We start from the raw sequence: 27,344 nt of genomic DNA on the forward strand, positions 1-27,344 counted from the left end.
GATACAGTTAATCAGGTTAGACACAGTCCCTGTCCCAATCAATCAATCAATCGTATTTATTGAGCACTTACTGTGTGCAGAGCACTGTACTAAGCGCTTGGGAAGTACAAGTTGACAACATATAGAGACACTCCCTACGCAACAAGTGGGCTCACAGTCTAAAAGCCTCAGTTACCTCATCTGTAAAATGGGGATTAAGATTGTGAGCCCCACATGGGACAACCTGATCACTTTGTATCCTCCCCAGCACTTAGAACAGTGCTTTGCACATAGTAAGCACTTAACAAATACCAAAATTATTATTATTTTTATTACAGTGCCTGACACATGGCAAAGCGACTCTTAATGATTAAGGCACTTGTCAAGCGCTTACTCTGTGTCAAGCACTGTTCTAAGCATTGGGGTTAGATACAGTTAATCAGGTCAGACACAGTCCCTGTCCCATTCAATCAATCAATCAATCGTATTTATTGAGCACTTACTGTGTGCAGAGCACTGTACTAAGCGCTTGGGAAGTACAAGTTGGCAACATATAGAGACAGTCCCTACCCAACAGTGGGCTCACAGTCTAAAAGCCTCAGTTACCTCATCTGTAAAATGGGGATTAAGATTGTGAGCCCCACATGGGACAACCTGATCACTTTGTATCCTCCCCAGCGCTTAGAACAGTGCTTTGCACATAGTAAGCACTTAACAAATACCAAAATTAGTATTATTTTTATTACAGTGCCTGACACATGGCAAAGCGACTCAATGATTAAGGCACTTGTCAAGCGCTTACTCTGTGTCAAGCACTGTTCTAAGCATTGGGGTTAGATACAGTTAATCAGGTCAGACATAGTCCCTGTCCCAATCAATCAATCAATCATATTTATTGAGTGATTACTGTGTGCAGAGCACTGTACTAAGCGCTTGGGAAGTACAAGTTGGCAACATATAGAGACAGTCCCTACCCAACAGTGGGCTCACAGTCTAAAATAATAATAATGATGTCATTTATTAAGCGCTTACTATGTGCAAAGCACTGTTCTAAGCGCTGGGGTAGATACAAGGTAATCAAGTTGTCCCACGGGGGGCTCGCAGACTTCATCCCCATTTTCCAGATGAGGTAACTGAGGCACAGAGAAGTTAAGTGACTTGCCCAAAGTCACCCAGCTGACAAGTGGCGGAGCTGGGATTTGAACCCATGACCTCTGACTCCAAAGCCCAGGCTCTTTCCACTGAGCCACGCTGCTTCCCTAAAAGCCTCAGTGACCTCATCTGTAAAATAGGGATTAAGATTGTGAGCCCCACATGGGACAACCTGATCACTTTGTATCCTCCCCAGCGCTTAGAACAGTGCTTGGCACATAGTAAGCACTTAACAAATACCAAAATTATTATTATTATTATTACAGTGCCTGGCACAATGGCAAAGTGACTCAATGATTAAGGCACTTGTCAAGCGCTTATTCTGTGTCAAGCACTGTTCTAAGCATTGGGGTTAGATACAGTTAATCAGGTCAGACACAGTCCCTGTCCAATCAATCAATCAATCGTATTTATTGAGCACTTACTGTGTGCAGAGCACTGTACTAAGCGCTTGGGAAGTACAAGTTGGCAACATATAGAGACACTCCCTACCCAACAGTGGGCTCACAGTCTAAAAGCCTCAGTTACCTCATCTGTAAAATGGGGATTAAGATTGTGAGCCCCACATGGGACAACCTGATCACTTTGTATCCTCCCCAGCGCTTAGAACAGTGCTTGGCACATAGTAAGCACTTAACAAATACCAAAATTATTATTATTTTTATTACAGTGCCTGGCATGTGGCAAAGCGACTCTTAATGATTAAGACACTTGTCAAGCGCTTACTCTGTGTCAAGCACTGTTCTAAGCATTGGGATTAGATAGAGTTAATCAGGTCAGACACAGTCCCTGTCCCACTTGGGACTTGCATCTGGTTTTTAATCCCCATTTTCCAGATGAGGATTTAAACACCTTCTCTCCTTTCTACTCCAACTGTCCGCTGCTAGAGACGCAGCACGGCGTGGTGGCTACAGCCCGGGCCTGAGAGTTAGAAGGTCCTGGGTTCTAATCCCGGCTCCGCCGCTTGTCTGCTGGGTGACCTCGGGCAAGTCACTTCACTTCTCTATTTCTTCTCTATTTCTTCTCTATTCTATTCTATTCTATTCTATTTTATTTTGTTAGTATGTTTGGTTTTGTTCTCTGTCTCCCCCTTTTAGACTGTGAGCCCACTGTTGGGTAGGGACTGTCTCCATATGATGCCAATTTGTACTTCCCAAGCGCTTAGTACAGTGCTCTGCACACAGTAAGCACTCAATAAATACGATTGATGATGGTGATGATGACTTCTCTGAGCCTCAGTTCCCTCATCTGGAAAATGGGGATTGAGGCTGCGAGCCCCACGTGGGACAGGGACTGTGTCCAACCGGATTTGCTTGTAACCACCCCAGTGCTTAGTACAGTGGCTGGCGCTATAGCAAGCGCTTAACAAATACCACAAATAGTATGGACCACCTCAGCCCCTGATCCCTGACCCCGCCGGCCATTCGAGGCCTCAGCCCTCCTGGAGAGAAGTACCAGAGCGTCGCCATAATCAATCACAGGGGAGGAAGGTGGGAGGGTGATCAGAGAAGCTATTGAAACCCCCCAAAGGGGCCCGAAACGAGGTTGACTCGATTACCTCTCTCTGCATCTCCTGCTTATGAGCCTCTGGTTAAATGGGATCCATTCCCCGATATTAAAAAATGGAAAATCATCACCGGATATTACATTTGTCTCCTCGTCTCATTATTCCAAAAGGGAGAAGAAAGGAGGGGGAAGGAAATACCTGTATTCTACGACAGTGGAGGAGCTAGGATAGTGACTAGCCTCTCATATCAAAGCCCAGGCCCTTAAATATTGATTCAAACACCGATCCTAACTCCCCCAGAGGGGGTTCAAGGCTTACTGATCTATTATTCTCTTTTTCTTGCACAAGGCAAAAGAATCTTTCATGCTCCTGCAAATTACAGAGCCAGCCATTCCCAAAGGAGGCCTTTACCAACCATAAAGGAGTTTTTCACCCCTGGACCGTGGATCGTTCATTCGATGGTATTTACTGAGCGCTTACTGCGTGCAGAGCACGGTACTAAGTGCTTGCGAGAGTCTTCATTCGTTTATTCATCACCATCATCAATCGTATTTATTGAGCGCTTACTGTGTGCAGAGCACTGGACTAAGCGCTTGGGAAGTCCAAGTTGGCAACATCTAGAGACGGTCTCTACCCAACAGTGGGCTCACAGTCTAAAAGGGGGAGACAGAGAACAAAACCAAACATACTAACAAAATAAAATAAATAGAATAGATATGTACAAGCAAAATAAATAGAGTAATAAATATGTACAAACATATATCCATATATACAGGTGCTGTGGGGAAGGGAAGGAGGTAAGATGGGGGGGATGAAGAGGGGGACGAGGGGGAGAGGAAGGAAGGGGCTCAGTCTGGGAAGGCCTCCTGGAGGAGGTGAGCTCTCAGTAGGGCCTTGAATTTATTCATTCAATCGTATTTACTGAGCACTTACTGTGTGCAGAACACTGTACTAAGCACTTGGGAAGCCCAAGTCGGCAACACATAAAGACGGTCCCTACCCAACAACCGGCCCACAGTCTAGAAGAGGGAGACAGACAACAAAACAAAACATGTAGACAGGTGTCAAAATCATCAGAACAAATAGAATTAAAGCTAGATGCACATCATTAACAAAATAAATAGAATAGTAAATATGGACAAGTTGCCCCTGCTCTTTCCACTGAGCCACACTTCTGTACTAAGCGCTGGGGTGGATACGAGCAAATCGGGTCGGATACGGTCCCAGTCCCATGGGGGGCTCACGGTCTTTATCCCCATTTTACAGTTTACGCTTTGCTCTGCACCCAGGGAGCGCTTCGTTGATATCATTGATTGATTCAGGATTTCTCTCACCTATTCCAGCGCTTAGAACAGTGCTTGGCACATAGTAAGCACTTAACATCCTTCATCATCTTTTAGACTGTGAGCCCACTGTTGGGTAGGGACTGTCTCTACATGTTGCCAACTTGTACTTCCCAAGCTCTTAGTCCAGTGCTCTGCACACAGTAAGCGCTCAATAAATACGATTGATTGATTGATTGATCATCATCGCCTACTCCTCACTGTGCCAGCACTCAGGGGCAGGTGGATTAAACGTGGTGGGAGAGTTTGTGTCCGCTGACGAAGCTTAGAGCCGTGAAACGTGGGGTTATCCAGAATGGAAAGGTCTAAGCCGAAGCATCAGACAGGTAATAAGCTTACCTGTCTCTCCAACCCCCCCATCTTACCTCCTTCCCCTCCCCAGACCACCTGTATATATGAATATATGTTTGTACATATTTATTACTCTATTTATACATAAATTTGTACATATTTATTCTATTGATTGTATTTTGTCAATATGTTTTGTCTTGTTGTCTGTCTCCCCCTTCTAGACTGTGAGCCCACTGTTGGGTAGGGACCGTCTCTAGATGTTGCCAACTTGGACTTCCCAAGCGCTTAGTACAGTGCTCTGCACACAGTAAGTGCTCAATAAATACGATTGAATGAATGAATGAGCGAATGAATAATAATGATGATAATAATGATGGTATTTGTTAAGCGCTTACTATGTACCAAGCTCTTCTGTCAGTTCATCCTTGCTGGGCAGCCGCGTCATGAGAGTCAAAGGCAGATGATCAAACGATAAAAATGTTGATAAAAGATAACGACAGGAGACTCACGTTTTTACTGTGTTGAAGAAGGCAATTCTTCCAAACGTATTTACCGAGCGCTTACTGTGTGCAGAGCACTGTAATAATGATTATAATAATAATAATGGCATTTATTAAGTGCTTACTATGTGCAAAGCACTGTTCTATGCGCCGGGGAGGTTACAGGGTGATCAGGTTGTCCCACGTGGGGCTCACAGTCTTAGTCACCATTTTACAGATGAGGGAACTGAGGCACAGAGAAGTTAAGCGACTTGCCCAAAGTCACTGTACTGAGCGGTAAACCACTTCCCTATCTTTAATAATAATAATAATGATCATAATGGTATTTCTTAAGTGCTTACTATGTGCCAGGCACTGTACTAAGTGCTGGGGTGGATACAAGCAATAAAACAGGTTCATTCATTCAATCATTTATTGAACACTTACTGTGTTCAGAGCACTGTACTAAGCACTTGAGAAGTACAAGTTGGCAGCATATAGAGATGGGCCCTACCCAACAATGGGCTCACAGTCTATAATAATAATACGATGGCATTTATTAAGCGCTTACTATATGCAAAGCACTGTACTAAGTGCTGATAATAATATGATGGCATTTATTAAGCGCTTACTATGTGAAAAGCACTGTACTAAGCGCTGGGGAGGTTACAAGGTGATCAGGTTGTCCCATGGGTGGGGGTGGGCTCACAGTCTTAATCCCCATTTTACAGATGTGGTAACTGAGGCCCAGAGAAGCGAAGTGACTTGCCCAAAGTCACACAGCTGACAATTGGTGGAGCCTGGATTTGAACCCATGACCTCGGACTCCAAAGCCCGAGCTCTTGCCACTGTGCCACGCTGACACGGCCCCTGTCCCGCATGGGGCTCACAGTCTTCATCCCCATTTTACAGCTGAGGTAACTGAGGCACAGAGAAGTGAAGTGACTTGCCCAAGGCCACACAACAGACAAGTGATGGAGCCGGGATTAGAACCCATGACCTTCTGAGTCTCAGGCCCGGGCTCTAGCCATTAGACTAGGATGATTCTTGAGATTTTTAACGAAAAAAACTCTGTGGATTCACGGACCAGAGCGACTTTATGACAGAAGGTAGGACTTTCATACATTCATTCATTCATTCATTCAGTCGTATTTATTGAGCGCTGACTGTGTGCAGAGCACTGTACTAAGCGCTTGGGAAGTACAAGTCGGAAACATCTAGAGACGGTCCCTACCCAACGACGGGCTCACAGTCTAGAAGGGGGAGGCAGACGACAAAACAAAATAAGTAGAGAGACGTCAATAACATTACGTCCATGGAGTCACTATGGACTGTAAATCAATCAATCAATCATCAATCAATCATATTTATTGAGCGTTTACTGTGTGCAGAGCACTGTACTAAGCGCTTGGGAAGTACAAGTCGGCAACATATAGAGACAGTCCCTACCCAACGACAGGCTCACAGTCTAGAATGGGGAGGCAGATGACAAAACAAAATAAGTAGAGAGGCGTCAATAACATCATGTCCATGCAGTCACTATGGACTGGAAATCAATCAATCAATCAATCAATCAATCAATCGTATTTATTGAGCGCTTACTGTGTGCAGAGCACTGTACTAAGCGCTTGGGAGTACAAGTCGGCAACATATAGAGACGGTCCCTACCCAACGACAGGCTCACAGTCTAGAAGGGGGAGGCAGAGGACAAAACAAAATAAGTAGACAGGTGTCAATAACATCATGTCCATGCAGTCACTATGGACTGGAAATCAATCAATCAATCGTATTTATTGAGCGCTTACTGTGTGCAGAGCACTGTACTAAGCGCTTGGGAGTACAAGTCGGCAACATATAGAGACGGTCCCTACCCAACGACAGGCTCACAGTCTAGAAGGGGGAGGCAGACGACAAAACAAAATAAGTAGACAGGCGTCAATAGCATCACGTCCATGGAGTCACTATGGACTGGAAATCAATCAGTGAATCAATCAATCAATCGTCTTTATTGAGCGCTTACTGTGTGCAGAGCACTGTACTAAGTGCTTGGGAGTACAAGTCGGCAACATATAGAGACGGTCCCTACCCAACGACAGGCTCACAGTCTAGAAGGGGGAGGCAGACGACAAAACAAAATAAGTAGACAGGCGTCAATAGCATCACGTCCATGGAGTCACTATGGACTGGAAATCAATCAGTGAATCAATCAATCAGTCGTCTTTATTGAGCGCTTACTGTGTGCAGAGCGCTGTACTAAGTGCTTGGGAGTACAAGTCGGCAACATATAGAGACGGTCCCTACCCAACGACAGGCTCACAGTCTAGAAGGGGGAGGCAGACGACAAAACAAAATAAGTAGAGAGGCGTCAATAACATCACGTCCATGCAGTCACTATGGACTGGAAATCAATCAATCAATCGTATTTATTGAGCGCTTACTGTGTGCAGAGCACTGTACTAAGCGCTTGGGAGTACAAGTCAGCAACATATAGAGACGGTCCCTACCCAACGACGGGCTCACAGTCTAGAAGGGGGAGGCAGAGGACAAAACAAAATAAGTAGACAGGTGTCAATAACATCATGTCCATGCAGTCACTATGGACTGGAAATCAATCAATCAATCGTATTTATTGAGCGCTTACTGTGTGCAGAGCACTGTACTAAGCGCTTGGGAGTACAAGTCGGCAACATACAGAGACGGTCCCTACCCAACGACGGGCTCACAGTCTAGAAGGGGGAGGCAGACGACAAAACAAAATAAGTAGACAGGCGTCAATAGCATCACGTCCATGGAGTCACTATGGACTGGAAATCAATCAGTGAATCAATCAATCAATCATCTTTATTGAGCGCTTACTGTGTGCAGAGCACTGTACTAAGTGCTTGGGAGTACAAGTCGGCAACATATAGAGATGGTCCCTACCCAACGACAGGCTCACAGTCTAGAAGGGGGAGGCAGACGACAAAACAAAATAAGTAGACAGGCGTCAATAGCATCACGTCCATGGAGTCACTATGGACTGGAAATCAATCAGTGAATCAATCAATCAGTCGTCTTTATTGAGCGCTTACTGTGTGCAGAGCGCTGTACTAAGTGCTTGGGAGTACAAGTCGGCAACATATAGAGACAGTCCCTACCCAACGACAGGCTCACAGTCTAGAAGGGGGAGGCAGACGACAAAACAAAATAAGTAGACAGGCGTCAATAGCATCACGTCCATGGAGTCACTATGGACTGGAAATCAATCAGTGAATCAATCAATCAGTCGTCTTTATTGAGCGCTTACTGTGTGCAGAGCACTGTACTAAGTGCTTGGGAGTACAAGTCGGCAACATATAGAGACGGTCCCTACCCAACGACAGGCTCACAGTCTAGAAGGGGGAGGCAGACGACAAAACAAAATAAGTAGACAGGCGTCAATAGCATCACATCCATGGAGTCACTATGGATTGGAAATGGCATTCGAAGAAGAAACTGGGATTGGCTACTGTAGATTGTAAACTGATTGTGGGCAGGGACTATGTCCATTCATTCATTCATTCATTCATTCATTCATTCAATCGTATTTATTGAGCACTTACCGTGTGCAGAGCACTGTACTAAGCGCTTGGGAAGTCCAAGTTGGCAACATATAGAGACGGTCCCTACCCAACAACGGGCTCACAGTCTAGGAGGGGGAGACAAGACAACCAAACAAAGCAGGTGTCAAGTCGTTGTATTGGACTCTCCCAAGCGCTTAGTCCAGTCCTCTGCAATCAATCAATCAATCAGTCATATTTATTGAGTGCTTACTGTGTGCGGAGCACTGTACTAATTGCTTGGGAGTGCTTAGGAGGAGCAGCGTGGCTCAGTGGAAAGAGCCTGGGCTTTGGAGTCAGAGGTCATGGGTTTGAATCCCGACCCCACCACGTCTGCTCTGTGACCTTGGGCAAGTCACTTAAATTCTCTGAGCCTCAGTTACCTCCTCTGTAAAATGGGGATTAAGACTGTGAGCCCCACGTGGGACAACTTGATCACCTTGTAGCCCCCCCAGCGCTTAGAACAGTGCTCTGCACATAGTAAGCGCTTAACAAATGCCATTATTATTATTATCAGCGCTTAGAACAGTGCTTTGCACATAGTAGGCACTTAATAAATGCCATTATTATTATTATTATTATTGAGAAGTACAAGTTGGCAACATATAGTGACGGTCCCTACCCACAGTGCACACAGTAAGCACTTGATAAATAGAGTTAACTGACTGGTTGAACGACAAGAAGCTGCTGAGGGAATGTGGGCTGACGCTATGTGTCTGTTTATTGATGTATTGTACGCTCCCAAGTGCTTAGTACAGTCATTCAGTTCATTCAATCGATTTATTTATTATTTATTAATAATAATATTAATCGTATTATTGATAAATAATACATATTTATCGTATTCAATAAATATGATTGAATGCATTTATCGAGCACTTACTGTGTGCAGAGCACTGGACTAAGCGTTTGGAAAGTACAATTCAGCAATCAAGACAGACAATACCTGCCCACACCGGGCTCACAGTCGAGAAGAGAGGAGACAGACAGCAAAACAAGTCAATGGGCATAAATACAAGTAAATAGAATTATAGATATATACATATCGAAACAAGTAAACAGGCATTAATATAAATAGAATTATAGATATGTGCATATGTTCCCACGTGCTGTGGGATTCAATTTATTTATTTATTAATAATAATATTAATCGGATTATTGAGAAATAATACATATTTATCGTATTCAATAAATATGATTGAATGAATTTATCGAGCACTTACTGTGTGCAGAGCACTGGACTAAGCGTTTGGAAAGTACAATTCAGCAGTCAAGATAGACAATCCCTGCCCACACCGGGCTCACAGTCTAGAAGGGAGGAGACAGACAGCAAAACAAGTCAGTGGGCATAAATATAAATAAATAGAATTATAGATATATACATATCGAAGCAAGTAAACAGGCATTAATATAAATAGAATTATAGATATGTGCGTATGTTCGCACGTGCTGTGGTATTCAATTTATTTATTTATTAATAATAATATTAATCGGATTATTGATAAATAATACATATTTATCGTATTCAATAAATATGATTGAATGAATTTATCGAGCACTTACTGTGTGCAGAGCACTGGACTAAGCGTTTGGAAAGTACAGTTCGGCAATCAAGACAGACAATCCCTGCCCACACCGGGCTCACAGTCGAGAAGGGAGGAGACAGACAGCAAAACAAGTCAATGGGCATAAATATAAGTAAATAGAATTATAGATATATACATATCGAAACAAGTAAACAGGCATTAATATAAATAGAATTATAGATATGTACATATGTTCACACGTGCTGTGGGATTCAATTTATTTATTTATTAATAATAATATTAATCGTATTATTGATCAATAATACATATTTATCGTATTCAATAAATATGATTGAATGAATTTATCGAGCACTTACTGTGTGCAGAGCACTGGACTAAGCGTTTGGAAAGTACAATTCGGCAATCAAGATAGACAATCCCTGCCCACACCGGGCTCACAGTCTAGAAGGGAGGAGACAGACAGCAAAACAAGTCAATGGGCATAAATATAAATATATACGTATCGAAACAAGTAAACAGGCATTAATATAAATAGAATTATGGATATGTACATATGTTCACACGTGCTGTGAGATGGGGAGGGGGGTAGAACGATAATAATAATAATAATAATCATCATCATCATCATCATCAATCGTATTTATTGAGCGCTTACTATGTGCAGAGCACTGTACTAAGCGCTTGAATAATAATTATAACAATAATAATGGTATTTGTTAAGCACTTACTATGTGCAAAGCACTGTTCTAAGTGCAAAGGGAGGGAGTCGGAGTGACGCGGAGGGGAGGCGGAGCTGAAGAAAAGGGGGCTCAGTCTGGGAAGGCCTCCTGGAGGAGGTGAGCGTTCAGTAGGGCTTTGAAGGGGGAAAGTGTGATTGTGTCCTCTGCACACAGTAAGTGCTCAATAAATATAATTGATTGATAATAATATTGGCATTTGTTAAACGCTTGCTAAGTGCCAAGCACTGTTCTAAGAGCTGGGATGGATGCAACGTAATCAGGTTGTCCCAAGGCACACAGTCTTCATCCCCATTTGACGGATGAGGGAACTGAGGCCCAGAGAAGTTAAGTGATTTGCCCAAAGTCACACAGCAGACAAGGAGCGGAGCCGGGATTAGAACCCATGACCTCTGGCTCCCAAGTCTGGGCTGTTGCCACTGAGCCACGCTGATCAACCGAGCTTCTTCAAGCAGAAGTCTCTTTTCCCAGGATGAAGATTGGGAAGAATTCGAGGTTTCCTTGGAAGGGTGGGTCGAGGTTAGGATGCGGTCGGAAGGAAGCAGCTTGGCCTAGTGGGATAGAGCACAGCCCTGGGAATCAGAGGGACCTGTGTTCAAATCCCCGGCCACCACTTGCCCGCTCTGTGACCCTGGGCAAGTAGCTTGTCTTCTGCGCGCCTCAGTTACCTCATCTGGAAAATGGGGATAAAGATCATGACCTCCATGTTCATTCATTCATTCATTCCATTGTATTTATTGAGCACTTACTGTGTGCAGAGCACTGTACTAAGCGCTTGGGAAGTACAAGTCGGCAACATATAGAGACGGTCCGTACCCAACAACGGGCTCACAGTCTAGAAGGGGGAGACAGACAACAAAACAAAACATGTAGACAGGTGTCAAAATCATCAGAACAAATAGAATTATAGCTATATGCACATCATTAACAAAATACATAGAATAGTAAATATGTACAAGAAAAATAGAGTAATAAATCTGTACAAATATATGCAAGTGCTGTGGGGAGAGGAAAGAGTGGACTATGGAGTGTGTCCTACTTGATTAACAGCATGGAAAGAGCCCAGGCTTGGGAGCCAGAGGTCGTGGGTTCTAATCCCGGCTCCGCCACTTGCCAGCTGGGTGACTTTGGACAAGTCACTTCACTTCTCTGGGCCTCAGTTACCTCATCTGTAGAATGGGGATTGAGACTGTGAGCCTCTCTTGGGACAACCTGATTCATTCATTCATTCATTCATTCAATCGTATTTATTAATAATAATAATGATAATAATGATGGTAGTTGTTAAGCGCTTACTATGTGCAAAGCACTGTTCTAAGCGCTGGGGAGGTTACAAGGTGACCAGGTTGTCCCACGGGGGGCTTGCAGTCTCCATCCCCATTTTACAGATGAGTGAACTGAAGCCCAGAGAAGTGAAGTGACTTGCCCAAAGTCACCCAGCTGACAAGTGGCGGAGCCGGAATTTGAACTCACGACCTCTGACTCCAAAGCCCATGCTTTTTTCTACCGAGCCACGCTGCTTCTCTATTGAGCGCTTACTGTGTGCAGAGCACTGTACTAAGCGCTTGGGAAGTCCAAGTTGGCAACGTATAGAGAAGGTCCCTACCCAACAGTGGGCTCACAGTCCAGAAGGGGGTGACAGACAACAAAACAAAACATATTAACAAAATAAAATAAATAGAATAAATAAATAGAATAAAGACACATTCCCTATCCACAATGAGCTCACAGTCCAGAGGGGGAGACAGACATTAATGTACATTAATAAGTAAATTATACATTCATTCATTCACTCAATTGTATTTATTGAGCGCTTCCTGTGTGCAGAGCACTGTACTAAGCGCTTGGGAAGTCCAAGTTGGCAACATATAGAGACGGTCCCTACCCAACAATGGGCTCACAATCAATCAATCAATCGTATTTATTGAGCACTTACTGTGTGCAGAGTACGTACTAAGCGCTTGGGAAGTCCAAGTTGGCAACATATAGAGACGGTCCCTACCCAACAACGGGCTCACAGTCTAGAAGGGGGAGACAGACAACAAAACAAAACATGTGGACGGGTGTCAAGTCATCAGAATAAACAGAAGTAAAGCTAGTTGTACATCATTAACAAAATAAATAGAATAGTATTCTATTTATACTATTTATACAAGGGGATCACCTTGTATCCCCTCCAGCGCTCAGAACAGTGCTTCGCACATAGTAAGTGCTTAACAAATGTCATCATTATTATTATTAATTAGCACAGTACCTGGCGCAGAGTAAGTGTGAGCCTGTTGTGGGCAGGGATTGTCTCTGTTGCTGAATTGTACTTTCCAAGCGCTTAGTACAGTGCTCTGCACACAATAATAAATACGATTGAATGAAATACCAGTAAAAAAACAAACGATGGGGTGTGCAGATCTCGGCCTGTCCAAGCCCATTTTCCCGCAGGTATTTCCTGGAAGGAAATTACCATCAATCAATCAGTGGTATTTATTGAGCGCTTACTGTGTGCAGAGCACTTCGCCAAGCGCTTGGGGAAGTGTGGTTTATCAGCAGTAGTAGACTCTTTCCCTGCCCACATGAGTAACTCGTCCATCAATCAATCAATTAATGGTATTTATTGAGCGCTTACTGTGTGCAGAGCTCCACACTAAGCATTTGGGGGTGTCCAATATGTCCGAGTTGGTAGACACTTTCTCTGCCCACAGTGAGCCTACAGTCCAAAGGGATTCTTGTCCATTAATCAACCAATCCATGATATTTATTAAGTACATAATAATAATAATAATTATGGTATTTGTTAATAATAATGATGGCATTTACTAAGCACTTACTATGTGCAAAGCACTGTTCTAAGCGCTGGGGAGATTACAAGGTGATCGGGTTGTCCCACGGAGGGCTCACAGTCTTCATCCCCATTTTGCAGATGAAGGAACTGAGGCACAGAGAAGTTAAGTGACTTGCCCAAAGTCACACAGCTGACAATAATAATAATAATAATGATAACGATGGTATTTGTTAAGCGCTTACTATGTGCAAAGCACTGTTCTAAGCGCTGGGGAGATTACAAGGTGATCGGGTTGTCCCACGGGGTCTCACAGTTTTAATGATGATGATGATGATGATGGCATTTATTAAGCGCTTACCATGTGCAAAGCACTGGTCTAAGCGCTGGGGAGGTTACAAGTTGATCAGGTTGTCCCACGTGGGGTTCACAGTCTTAATCCCCATTTTACAGATGAGGTAACTGAGGCACAGAGAAGTTGAGTGACTTGCCCAAAGTCACACAGCTGATAAGTGGCAGAGCTGGGATTTGAACCCATGACTTCTGACTCCCAAGAGCGGGCTCTTTCCACTGAGCCACGCTGCTTCTCTGCCACGCTGCTTCCCATTTTCCAGATGAGGGAACTGAGGCACAGAGAAGTTAAGTGACTTGCCCAAAGTCACACAGCTGACAATTGGCGGAGCCGGGATTTGAACCCATGACCTCTGACTCCCAAGCCCATGCCTTTTCCGCTGAGCCACGCTGCTTCTCTACTAAGCGCTCACTATGTGCCAAGCACTGTTCTAAGCGCCGGATACCGTGTGCAAAACACTGCACTAAGCACTTGGGAGAGTTCAAACAGAATAGAGTTGGAAGACACGTTCCCAGCTCACAATGAGCCTTCCATTCATTCATCCATTCAATCGGATTTCTTGAGCGCTTACCGTGTGCAGAGCACTGTACTAAGCGCTTGGGAAGTACAATTCGGCAACAAATAGAGATAATCCATGCCCTCAACGGGCTCACGGTCTAGAGGGGGAAGTTGCTTCCTGCCTAGATTTGCCTGTCCTCAAATGCTCCACAAATGGTAATTGCTGTGGTATTTATTAAGCGCTTACTATGTGCTAAACACCCTACTGAGCACTAGGGTAGACACGAGATAATCGGATCAGACGCAGTCCCCGTCCCTCACGGGGCTCACCCACTTGACTTGAAGCAGCGTGTATCAGTGCGAAGCAGCATGTATCAGTGGAAAGAGCCCGGGCTTTGGAGTCAGAGGTCATGGGTTCAAATCCCAGCTCCACCAATTGTCAGCTGTGTGACTTTGGGCAAGTCACTTAACTTCTCTGTGCCTCAGTACCCTCATCTGTAAAATGGGGATTAAGACTGTGAGCCTCACGTGGGACAACCTGATCACCTTGTATCCCCCAGCGCTTAGAACAGTGCTTTGCACATAGTAAGCGCTTAATAAATACCATTATTATTATTATTATTATTATTATTGACTGGGAGGAAGAACCGATGTTTAATCCCCATTTTCCAGATGAGGAAACTGAGGCCCCGAGCAGCGGAGTGACTTGCCCAAGGTCACACAGCCGCACAGCAGGCCACCTCTCGCCTTAGTTCCTTCATCTGTAAAATGGGAATTAAAATCTTCTTCTCTCCAATTTAGACCGTGAGCCCCATGTAGGACAGGGACTGTTCCTCCCCAGACACAGACCTGTATATATGCATATATGTTTGTACATATTTATTACCCTATTTATTCATTTATTTTACTTGTACATATTTATTCTATTTATTTTATTTGGTTAATACGTTTTGTTTCATTGTCTGTCTCCCCCTTCTAGACTGTGAGCCCGCTGTTGGGTAGGGACCGTCTTTAGATGTTGCCAACTTGGACTTCCCAAGCGCTTAGTAAAGTGCCCTGCACACAGTAAGCGCTCAATAAATATGATTGAATGAATGAATGAATGAATGAATAATGAGTTTACAGTCTGGGGGTGTGTGTGACGAATATTCACCTGAATAAATAAGTAATTTATAAGCTATTCTATTTATTTTGTTAATACGTGTTGTTTTGTTGTCTGTCTCCCCCTTCTAGACTGTGAGCCCGCTGTTGGGTAGGGATCATCTCTAGATGTTTCCGACTTGGACTTCCCAAGCGCTTAGTACAGTGCCCTGCACACAGTAAGCGCTCAATAAATCCGATTGAATGAATGAATGAATGAATGAATGAATGAATGATGAGTTTGCAGTCTGGGGGGCAGACGGATATTCACCTGAATAAATAAGTAATTTATAAGCCATTCTATTTACTTTATTTTGTTAATACTTGTTGTTTTGTTGTCTGTCTCCCCCTTCTAGACTGTGAGCCCGCTGTTGGGTAGGGACCGGCTCTAGATGTTGCCAACTTGGACTTCCCAAGCGCTTAGTACAGTTCCCTGCACACAGTAAGCACTCAATAAATGCGATTGAATGAATGAATGAATAATGAGTTTACAGTCTGAGGGGGAGACGGATATTCACCTGAATGAATAAATAAGTAATTTATTTTGTTAATATGTGTTGTTTTGTTCTCTGTCTCCCCCTTCTAGACTGTGAGCCCGCTGTTGGGTAGGGACCGTCTCTAAATGTTGCCAACTTGGACTTCCCAAGCGCTTAGTCCAGTGCCCTGCACACAGTAAGCGCTCAATAAATACGGACTGAATGAATGAACGACCGTGTCCAACCTGATAAACTTGTATTTACTCCTTAGAATGACAAGTGCTTGACACATAGTAAGCGCGTAACGAATGCCGTAAAAAAAAAAAAGCCCAAATTAGCAGGGGAGATAGACGCTCTATGTCTGGAAAAGTTTTTAAAATTGAGAGTGTGACCCGAGTTGAGGGAAAAAGAAGAGTAAATAAAACAATTCCTCCCCAGACACAGACCTGCATTCGAAATGGGCCCCCGTACCCCAGCTCCGTCAAGTCACCGAGCGAAGGGAAGAAGAAATCAAGCAGAAATGTCAGTGAGTGACAACCTGGCCCTTAAGGGCACTTGGATTTCATTATCCCACGCTCATCTTTTATTGAACGAGGAGATTTGAATAGGCTTCCAGGCATCGAGCAAAATATAAATCGGGGAGAGGTAATAAAAAGAACAGGCTTTAGTGAGGCTGGGCAGGCCTTGGTTTGAGTAGGATGAGGCTAGCCCAGAGGATTCTAGGACTTTTAGCCAGGGGCCTGTGGAATACACTGACTTTTGCCCATTTTTCGAGAATGGAGTGCTTTTTTTAATAAAAAAATGGTGGTATTTGTTAAGCGCTATGTGGCAGGTAGCCAGACTGAGCCCCCTCCTTCCTCTCCCCCTGCTCCCCCTCCCCATCCCCCCACCGTACCTCCTTCCCCTCCCCACAGCACCTGAATATAAATATGTTTGTACAGATTTATTACTCTATTTATGTATTTATTTTACCTGTACATATTTATTCTATTTATTTTATTTGGTTTATATGTTTTGTTTTGTTGTCCGTCTCCCCCTTCTAGACTGTGAGCCGGCTGTTGGGTAGGGACTGTCTCTATATGTTGCCAACTTGAACTTCCCAAGCGCTTAGTACAGTGCTCTGCACACAGTAAGCACTCAATAAAGACGATTGAATGAATGAATGAATGAATGAATAAATATACGTTTGTACATATTTATTACTCTATTTTATTTCTACGTATTCATTCTATTTATTTTATTTTGTTAATATGTTTTGTTTTGTTGTCTGTCTCCCCCTTCTAGACTGTGAGCCCGCTGTTGGGTAGGGACCATCTCTATATGTTGCCAACTTGGACTTCCCAAGCGCTTAGTACAGTGCTCTGCACACAGTAAGCACTCAATAAATATGATTGAATGAATGAATGAATGAATATATGTTATTACTCTATTTATTTTACTTGTCCATATTTATTCTATTTATTTTATTTTGTTAATATGTTTTGTTTTGTTCTCTGTCTCCCCCTTCTAGACTGTGAGCCCGCTGTTGGGTAGGGACCATCTCTAGATGTTGCCAACTTGTACTTCCCAAGCACTTAGTACAGTGCTCCGCACACAGTAATCGCTCAATAAATACGATTGAATGAATGAATGAAGGTAGCACTGGGGTAGGTACGAGAAGCAGCGTGGCTCAGTGGAAAGAGCCCGGGCTTTGGAGTCAGAGGTCATGGGTTCAAATCCCAGCTCCACCAACTGTCAGCTGTGTGACTTTGGGCAAGTCACTTCTGGACTAGAAAATGGGGATGAAGACTGTGAGCCCCCCGTGGGGCAACCTGATCATCTTGTAAATCCCCAGTGCTTAGAATAGTGCTTTGCACTTAGTAAGTGCTTAATAAATGCCATTATTATTATTATTATCGTTATTATTCGAGCTAATCAGGTTGGACACAATCTCTATCCCACATGGGACTTCCAGTCTTAATCCCCATTTTCCAGATGGAGGCCCAGAGAAGTGAAGTGACTTGCCCAAGGCCACCCAGCAGACAAGTGGAGGAGGCAGGATTAGAACTCGAGTCCTCTGACTTCCAGGACAGTGCTCTATCCACTGGGCCACACTGCTTTTTATGTGGCAGGGAGATCAGGAGGAAGAAGGAGCAGAGCCCAGCCTGCCCCTGCCCCTTAATAATAATAATAATAATAATAATGATAATGGTATTTATTCATTCATTCATTCATTCAATCGTATTTATTGAGCGCTTACTGTGTGCAGAGCACTGTACTAAGTGCTTGGGAAGGACAAGTTGGCAACATATAGAGACGGTTCCTACCGAACAACATAGCCCTTATTATGTGCAAAGCACTGTTCTAAGCGCTGGGGGGGATACAGGGTGATCAGGTTGTCCCACGTGGGGCTCACAGTCTTAATCCCCATTTTACAGATGAGGTAACAGAGGCACAGAGAAGTGAAGTGACTTGCCCAAAGTCACACAGCAGGCAATTGGCAGAGTCAGGATTTGAACCCATGACTTCTGACTCCCAAGCCCGGGCTCTTTCCACTGAGCTACGCTGCTTCTCAATAATCACTTCTTGAATAGTAGCAACGACAATAATTGTGCTATTTAAGCACGTGTTACACACACAACACATTGTGTTGTGTTAAGCGCATATTATGTGCCAAACTCGAGAGCCTAGTCTAATTATAATAATAATAATGATGGCATTTGTTAAGCGCTTTCTATGTGCAAAGCACTGTTCTAAGCACTGGGGAGGTTACAAGGTGATCGGGTTGTCCCACATAGGGCTCACAGTCTTCATCCCCATTTTACAGATGAGGGAACTGAGGCCCAGAGAAGTGAAGTGACTTGCCCAAAGTCACACAGCTGACAATTGGCGGAGTGGGGATTTGAACCCGTGACCGCTGACTCCAAAGCCTGGGCTCTTTCCACTGAGCCACGCTGCTTCTCTAATAATTCTAATAAGAATAAGGATGGTATTTGTTAAGCGCTTACTATGTGCCAGGCACCGTTCTCAGCGCCGGGGTAGATACAAGGTGATCAGGTTGTCCGAGGTGGGGCTCACGCGCTCAATCCCCATTTTACCGATGAGGTAACCGAGGCCCAGAGAAGCTAAGTGACTTGCCCAAGGTCACCCAGCAGACAAGCGGTGGAGGCGGGATTAGAACCCACGACTCCCAAGCTCTTTAATAATAATAATGATGATGGCATTTATTAAGCGCTTATTATGTGCAAAGCACCGTTCTACACGTGATGGTTACAAAGTGATGAGGTTGTCCCACGGGGGGCTCACAGTCTTCATCCCCATTTTCCAGATGAGGTCACTGAGGCCCAGAGAAGTGAAGTGACTTGCCCAAAGTCATACAGCTGACAACTGTCTTTTAGACTGTGAGCCCACTGTTGGGTAGGGACTGTCTCTATATGTTGCCAACTTGGACTTACCGAGCGCTTAGTCCAGCTCTGCACACAGTAAGCGCTCAATGAATACGATTGATTGATTAACTGGTGGAGCCGGGATTTGAACTCATGACCTCCGACTCCAAAGCCCTGGCTCCTTCCACTGAGCCACGCGGCTTCTCAGCTAGGGGAAGTATTCGAGGACGAAGACGTGTCATTTTAGGTCAGGAACAGGGCCGGGGGTGGGAAGGTGGCTCAGAAGTCCCGGTCGGATCCCGGGGGGCCGTGTTTTCTGTGGGATTTTCCTAGAAGCAAACATCTGCAGGTGTTGGGGTGACGGTTCTCTTAGGCGCACCTGCGGCTTAGAAACCATTCACTCGCAAGTCATGAATATGAATTCCCATCCGCCGTGAATATCAATTCCCCGCGTCCCCAGAAGTCGGATAATCCCGCAAATTGGAGGGCTTTCTTTGGACCCCCAAAGGGAAGTGAAAAGCCTCTTCAGAACCCAAATAATGGCTGGAAATGAGATTCGGTCTTCACCCAGAAAGTGCTGAAATGCTTTCTGTCGCCATTTAACGCGTCGTGGGAGTCTTCAGCGACCCACGCCGTCTACCCTGGTTTACCTCGCTTCTGTTTCAAGTGTGCGGAATCGGCCTGATTTTCGCATTCATGGCCCCTCTGCGTTCTTGGGAATCAATGTTCGTCGCCTTCTGATTAAGGGCGGGAAGGGGGAGGAGAGAAGGATCATCCGTCTCCGTCGGGTTAGAGGAGCGACGTGGCCTGGTGGAAAGAGCTCGAGTGTGGGAGTCCGAGAACCTGGGTTCTAATCTCCACCCTCCAGCTTGCCTTCTGGGTGACCTTGGAGATGCAGCGTGGTTTAGGGGAAAGAGCCTGGATTTGAAAGCAGAGGTCGTGGGTTCTAATCCAGCGCTTAGAACAGTGCTTTGTACATAGTAAGCGCTTAATAAATGCCATCATTATCATTATTATTATTAATCCTGCCACTTTGCTGTGTGACCTCGAGCGAGCCACTTCACGTCTATGTGCCTCAGTGACCTCATCTGTAAAATGGGGATTAAGGCAGAATCGGCCTGATTTTCGCATTCATGGCCCCTCTGCGTTCTTGGGAATCAGTGTTCATCGCCTTCTGATTAAGGGCGGGAAGGGGGAGGAGAGAAGGATCATCCGTCTCTGTCAGGTTAGAGGAGCGATGTGGCCTGGTGGAAAGAGCTCGAGTTGGGGAGTCCGAGAACCTGGGTTCTAATCTCCACCCTCCCGCTTGCCTTCTGGGTGACCTTGGAGACGCAGCGTGGCTTAGGGGAAAGAGCCCGGACTTGGGAAGCAATCAATCAATCAATCAATCAATCAATCGTATTTATTGAGCACTTACTGTGTGCAGAGCACTGTACAAAGCGCTTGGGAAGTACAAGTTGGCAACATATAGAGACAGTCCCTACCCAAACGTGGGTTCTAATCCAGTGCTTAGAACAGTGCTTGGCACATAGTAAGCGCTTAGTAAACGCCATCATTATTATTATTATTATTATTATTATTAATCCTGCCACTTGTCTGCTGTGTGACCTTGAGCGTGCCACTTCACGTCTGTGTGCCTCAGTGACCTCATCTGTAAAATGGGGATTAAGGCAGAATCGTCCTGATTTTCGCACTCATGTCCCCTCTGCGTTCTTGGGAATCAATGTTCATCACCTTCTGATTAAGGGCGGGAAGAGGGAAGAGAGAAGGATCTCTGTCTCCGTCGGGTTAGAGGCGCGACGTAGCCTGGTGGGAAGAGCTCGAGTTTGGGAGTCCGAGAACCTGGGTTCTAATCTCCACCCTCCCGCTTGCCTTCTGGGTGACCTTGGAGAACGCAGCGTGGCTTAGGGGAAAGAGCCCGGATTTGGGAAGCAGAGGTCGTGGGTTCTAATGCAGCGCTTAGAACAGTGCTTGGCACGTAGTAAGCGCTTAATAAATGCCATCATTTTCATTATTATTATTAATCCTGCCACTTGTCTGCTGTGTGACCTTGAGCATGCCACTTCACGTCTGTGTGCCTCAGTGACCTCATCTGTAAAATGGGGATTAAGGCAGAATCGGCTTGATTTTCACACTCATGTCCCCTCTGCGTTCTTGGGAATCAATGTTCATCGCCTTCTGATTAAGGGCAGGAAGGGGGAGGAGAGAAGGATCATCCGTCTCCGTCGGGTTAGGGAAGCGACGTGGCCTGGTGGAAAGAGCTCGAGTTTGGGAGTCTGAGAACCTGGGTTCTAATCTCCATCCTCCCGCTTGCCTTCTGGGTGACCTTGGAGGTGTAGCGTGGCTTAGGGGAAAGAGCCCGGACTTGGGAAGCAATCAATCAATCAATCAATCAATCGTATTTATTGAGCACTTACTGTGTGCAGAGCACTGTACTAAGCGCTTGGGAAGTACAAGTTGGCAACATATAGAGACAGTCCCTACCCAAACGTGGGTTCTAATCCAGCGCTTAGAACAGTGCTTGGCACATAGTAAGCGCTTAATAAATGCCATCATTTTCATTATTATTATTAATCCTGCCACTTGTCTGCTGTGTGACCTTGAGCGTGCCACTTCACGTCTGTGTGCCTCAGTGACCTCATCTGTAAAATGGGGATTAAGGCAGAATCGGCCTGATTTCGCATTCATGTCCCCTCTGCGTTCTTGGGAATCAATGTTCATCGCCTTCTGATTAAGGGCAGGAAGGGGGAGGAGAGAAGGATCTCCATCTCCGTCGGGTTAGAGGAGCGACGTGGCCTGGTGGAAAATGCTCGAGTTTGGGAGTCCGAGAACTTGGGTTCTAATCTCCACCCTCCCGCTTGCCTTCTGGGTGACCTTGGAGACGCAGCGTGGCTTAGGGGAAAGAGCCTGGACTTGGGAAGCAATCAATCAATCAATCAATCAATCAATCAATCGTATTTATTGAGCGCTTACTGTGTGCAGAGCACTGTACTAAGCGCTTGGGAAGTACAAGTTGGCAACATATAGAGACAGTCCCTACCCAAACGTGGGTTCTAATCCAGCGCTTAGAACAGTGCTTGGCACATAGTAAGCGCTTAATAAATGCCATCATTTTCATTATTATTATTAATCCTGCCACTTGTCTGCTGTGTGACCTTGAGCGTGCCACTTCACGTCTGTGTGCCTCAGTGACCTCATCTGTAAAATGGGGATTAAGGCAGAATCGGCCTGATTTCGCATTCATGTCCCCTCTGCGTTCTTGGGAATCAATGTTCATCGCCTTCTGATTAAGGGCAGGAAGGGGGAGGAGAGAAGGATCTCCATCTCCGTCGGGTTAGAGGAGCGACGTGGCCTGGTGGAAAATGCTCGAGTTTGGGAGTCCGAGAACTTGGGTTCTAATCTCCACCCTCCCGCTTGCCTTCTGGGTGACCTTGGAGACGCAGCGTGGCTTAGGGGAAAGAGCCTGGACTTGGGAAGCAATCAATCAATCAATCAATCAATCAATCAATCGTATTTATTGAGCGCTTACTGTGTGCAGAGCACTGTACTAAGCGCTTGGGAAGTACAAGTTGGCAACATATAGAGACAGTCCCTACCCAAACGTGGGTTCTAATCCAGCGCTTAGAACAGTGCTTGGCACATAGTAAGCGCTTAATAAATGCCATCATTTTCATTATTATTATTAATCCTGCCACTTGTCTGCTGTGTGACCTTGAGCGTGCCACTTCACGTCTGTGTGCCTCAGTGACCTCATCTGTAAAATGGGGATTAAGGCAGAATCGGCCTGATTTCGCATTCATGTCCCCTCTGCGTTCTTGGGAATCAATGTTCATCACCTTCTGATTAAGGGCGGGAAGAGGGAAGAGAGAAGGATCTCCGTCTCTGTCGGGTTAGAGGCGCGACGTAGCCTAGTGGGAAGAGCTCGAGTTTGGGAGTCCGAGAACCTGGGTTCTAATCTCCACCCTCCCGCTTGCCTTCTGGGTGACCTTGGAGATGCAGCGTGGCTTAGGGGAAAGAGCCCGGACTTGGGAAGCAATCAATCAATCAATCGATCAATCGTATTTATTGAGCGCTTACTGTGTGCAGAGCACTGTACTAAGCGCTTGGGAAGTACAAGTTGGCAACATATAGAGACAGTCTCTACCCAAACGTGGGTTCTAATCCATCGCTTAGAACAGTGCTTTGCACATAGTAAGCGCTTAATAAATGCCATCATTTTCATTATTATTATTAATCCTGCCACTTGTCTGCTGTGTGACCTCGAGCGAGCCACTTCACTTCTATGTGCCTCGGTGACCTCATCTGTAAAATGGAGGTTAAGGCAGAATCGGCCTGATTTTCGCACTCATGTCCCCTCTGCGTTCTTGGGAATCAATGTTCATCGCCTTCTGATTAAGGGCGGGAAGGGGGAGGAGAGAAGGATCTCCGTCTCCGTCGGGTTAGGGGAGCGATGTGGCCTGGTGGAAAGAGCTCGAGTTTGGGAGTCCGAGAACCTGGGTTCTAATCTCCACCCTCCCGCTTGCCTTCTGGGTGACCTTGGAGACGCAGCGTGGCTTAGGGGAACGAGCCCGGACTTGGGAAGCAGAGGTCGTGGGTTCTAATCCAGCGCTTAGAACAGTGCTTGGCACATAGTAGGTGCTTCATAAATGCCATCATTTTCATTATTGTTATTAATCCTGCCACTTGTCTGCTGTGTGACCTTGAGCGGGCCACTTCACTTCTATGTGCCTCAGTGACCTCATCTGTAAAATGGAGGTTAAGGCAGAATTCGGCCTGATTTTCGCATTCATGTCCCCTCCGCGTTCTTGGGAATCAATGTTCATCGCCTTCTGATTAAGGACGGGATGGGGGAGGAGAGAAGGATCTCCGTCTCTGTCGGGTTAGGGGAGCGATGTGGCCTGGTGGAAAGAGCTCGAGTGTGGGAGTCCGAGAACCTGGGTTCTAATCTCCACCCTCCCACTTGCCTTCTGGGTGACCTTGGAGACGCAGCGTGGCTTAGGGGAAAGAGCCCGGACTTGAGAAGCAGAGGTCGTGGGTTCTAATCCAGCGCTTAGAACAGTGCTTGGCACATAGTAAGCGCTTAATAAATGCCATCACTTTCATCATTATTATTATTAATCCTGCCACTTCTCTGCTGTGTGACCTTGAGCGAGCCACTTCACTTTTATGTGCCTCAGTGACCTCATCTGTAAAATGGGGACTAAGACTGTGAGCCCCACATGGGACAACTTGATTACCTTGTATCTCCCCCAGCGCTTAGAACAGTGCTTGGCACATAGTAAACGCTTAACAAAGACCATAATTAATATTATTATTATTACCTTGGGCAAGATGCTTCACGTCTCTGGGCCTTGTCTGCTGTGTGATCTTAGGCAACACACTATACTTCTCTGGGCCTCCGTTCCCTCATCTGTAAAATGGGGATGAAGACTGTGAGCCCCACATGGGACAACTTGATTACCTTGTATCTCCCCCAGCGTTTCGAACAGTGCTTGGCACATAGTAAGCGCTGAACAAATACCACAATTATTATTATTATTACTACGTTGGGCAAGTTGCTTCACGTCTCTGGGCCTTGTCCGCTGTGTGATCTTAGGCAACACACTTCAATTCTCTGGGCCTCCATTCCCTCATCTGTAAAATGGGGATGAAGACTGTGAGCCCCACGTGGGACAACCTGATAATCTCGTATCTACCCCAGCGCTTAGAACAGTGCTTGGCACATAGTAAACGCTTAAGAAATACCATAATAATTATTGTTATTATTACCTTGGGCAAGTCGCTTCACTGCTCTGGGCCTTGTCTGCTGTGTGATCTTAGGCAAGTCACTTCACTTCTCTGGGCCTCATCTGTAAAATGGGGATGAAGACTGTGAGCCCCACGTGGGACAGGGACTGGGTCCAACCTGATTAGCTTGTATCTACCGCAACGCTTAGTACAGTGCCTGGCACATAGTAGGCGCTTAATAAATAGCCTAAAGAAAAAATACCAGTCCTCCCTCCCTCTTAAGAGAAGCAGCGTGGCTCAGTGGAAAGAGCCCGCTCTTGGGAGTCAGAAGTCATGGGTTCAAATCCCGGCTCCGCCAGTTGTCAGCTGTGTGACTTTGGGCAAGTCACTTAACTTCTCTGTGCCTCAGTTACCTCATCTGGCAAATGGGTATTAAATCTGTGAGCCCCACGAGGGACAACCTGATCACCTTGTAACCTCCCCAGCGCTTAGAACAGTGCTTGGCACATAGTAAGCGCTTAATAAAAAATGCCAAAAAAGTCATGAATGAATAAATAAATAAATTCATTCATTCATTCAATCGTATTTATTGAGCGCTTACTGTGTGCAGAGCACTGTACTAAGCGCTTGGGAAGTCCAAGTTGGCAACTTATAGTGACGGTCCCTACCCAACAGCGGGCTCACAGTCTAGAAGGGGGAGACAGAGAACAAAACAGAACATATTAACGAAATAAAATAAACAGAATAAATATGTACAAGTAAAGTAAATAAATTCATTCATTCAGTAGTACTTATTGAGCGCTTACTGTGTGCCGAGCACTGCACTAAGCGCTTGGGAAGTACAAGTCGGCCACCTAGAGAGACGGTCCCTACCCAACAGCGGGCTCATAGTCTAGAAGGGGGAGACAGACAACAAAACAGAGCATATTAACGAAATAAAATGAATAGAATAAATATGTACAAGTAAAATAAATGAATAGAATAATAAATATTTACAAACATATATACATATATCCCCGGGCCGGGCTGAGGCCGCGGTGCTGGGGGGCAGGGGGTGTCCCCGCTGTCGGGGCGGCCTCGTCTCTTGTGTGACCACGGACAAGTCACTTTACTTCTCTGTGCCTCAGTGACCTGATCTGTGAAATGGGGATGAAGACTGTGAGCCCCAAATGGGACAGGGACTGCGTCCAACCCGATTAGCTTGGATCTAGCCCAGCGCTTAGTACAGGACCTGGTACATAGTGAGCGCGTATAAAAAATAGAAGAGGCAGTGAACCTTTTTGTTCGTTCAAATCAATGGTATTTATTGAGCGCTTACTGTGTGGGGAACAGTCTGCTGAGTACTAGGGAGGCAGCGTGGCTCAGTGGAAAGAGCCCGGGCTTGGGAGCCAAAGGTCGTGGGTTCAAATCCCGGCTCCGCCGCTTGTCAGCTGTGTGACTTTGGGCAAGTCACTTCACTTCTCTGGGCCTCAGTCACCTCATCTGTAAAATGGGGATTAAAGTTGTGAGCCCCGTGTGGGACAACCTGCTCACCTTGTAACCTCCCCAGCGCTTAGAACAGTGCTTTGCATGTAGTAAGCGCTTAATAAATGCCATCATTATTATTATTATTATTATTCTCTGGGCCTCAGTTACCTCATCTGGAAAATGGAGATTAAGATTGTGAGCCCCGTGTGGGACAACCTGATTACCTTGTTTCTAGCCCAGCGCTTAGTACAGGGCCTGGCACGTAGTGAGCGCGTAACACATACCGTATAAAAAAATAGAAGAAGAGGCAGTGAACCTTTTTGTTCATTCAGATCAATGGTATTTATTGAGCGCTTACTGTGTGGGGAACACTGTGCTGAGTACTAGGGAGGCAGCGTGGCTCAGTGGAAAGAGCCTGGGCTTGGGAGCCAGAGGTCGTGGGTTCAAATCCCGGCTCCGCCACTTGTCAGCTGTGTGACTTTGGGCAAGTCACTTCACTTCTCTGGGCCTCAGTGACCTCATCCATAAAATGGGGATTAAGGTTGTGAGCCCCGCGTGGGACAACCTGATCACCTTATAGCCTCCCCAGCGCTTAGAACAGTGCTTTGCACATAGTAGCCACTTAATAAATGCTATTATTATTGTTATTATTATTATGTGGGACAGGGCCTGTGTCCAACCTAATTCCCTTTTCATTCAATTGTATTTATTGAGCACTTACTGTGTGCAGAGCACTGTACTAAGCGCTTGGGAAGTACAGTTCGGCAACATATAGAGACTTGTACCTATGTCAGTGCTATGTCAGTGTTTTACACATAATAAGCACTTAACCCATACCATAAATTCAGTTCAGTTGAATGCAATTCGATCGTATTTATTGAGTGCTTACTGTGTGCAAAGCACTGTACTAAGTGCTTAATAAATGTCATTATT

The 27,344-nt window shown here is 45.4% G+C and overlaps 1 protein-coding gene across 1 annotated transcript in view; it reads left to right on the top strand.

Annotated features, from left to right (window-relative positions):
- The window catches only part of KSR2 (kinase suppressor of ras 2), a 451,469-nt gene that overhangs the window by 218,153 nt on the left and 205,972 nt on the right, over nt 1-27,344 (top strand). The window lies entirely within an intron of this gene.

Source organism: Tachyglossus aculeatus, chromosome 21 (genome assembly GCF_015852505.1).
Source record: "Tachyglossus aculeatus isolate mTacAcu1 chromosome 21, mTacAcu1.pri, whole genome shotgun sequence".
Taxonomy (NCBI): domain Eukaryota; kingdom Metazoa; phylum Chordata; class Mammalia; order Monotremata; family Tachyglossidae; genus Tachyglossus; species Tachyglossus aculeatus.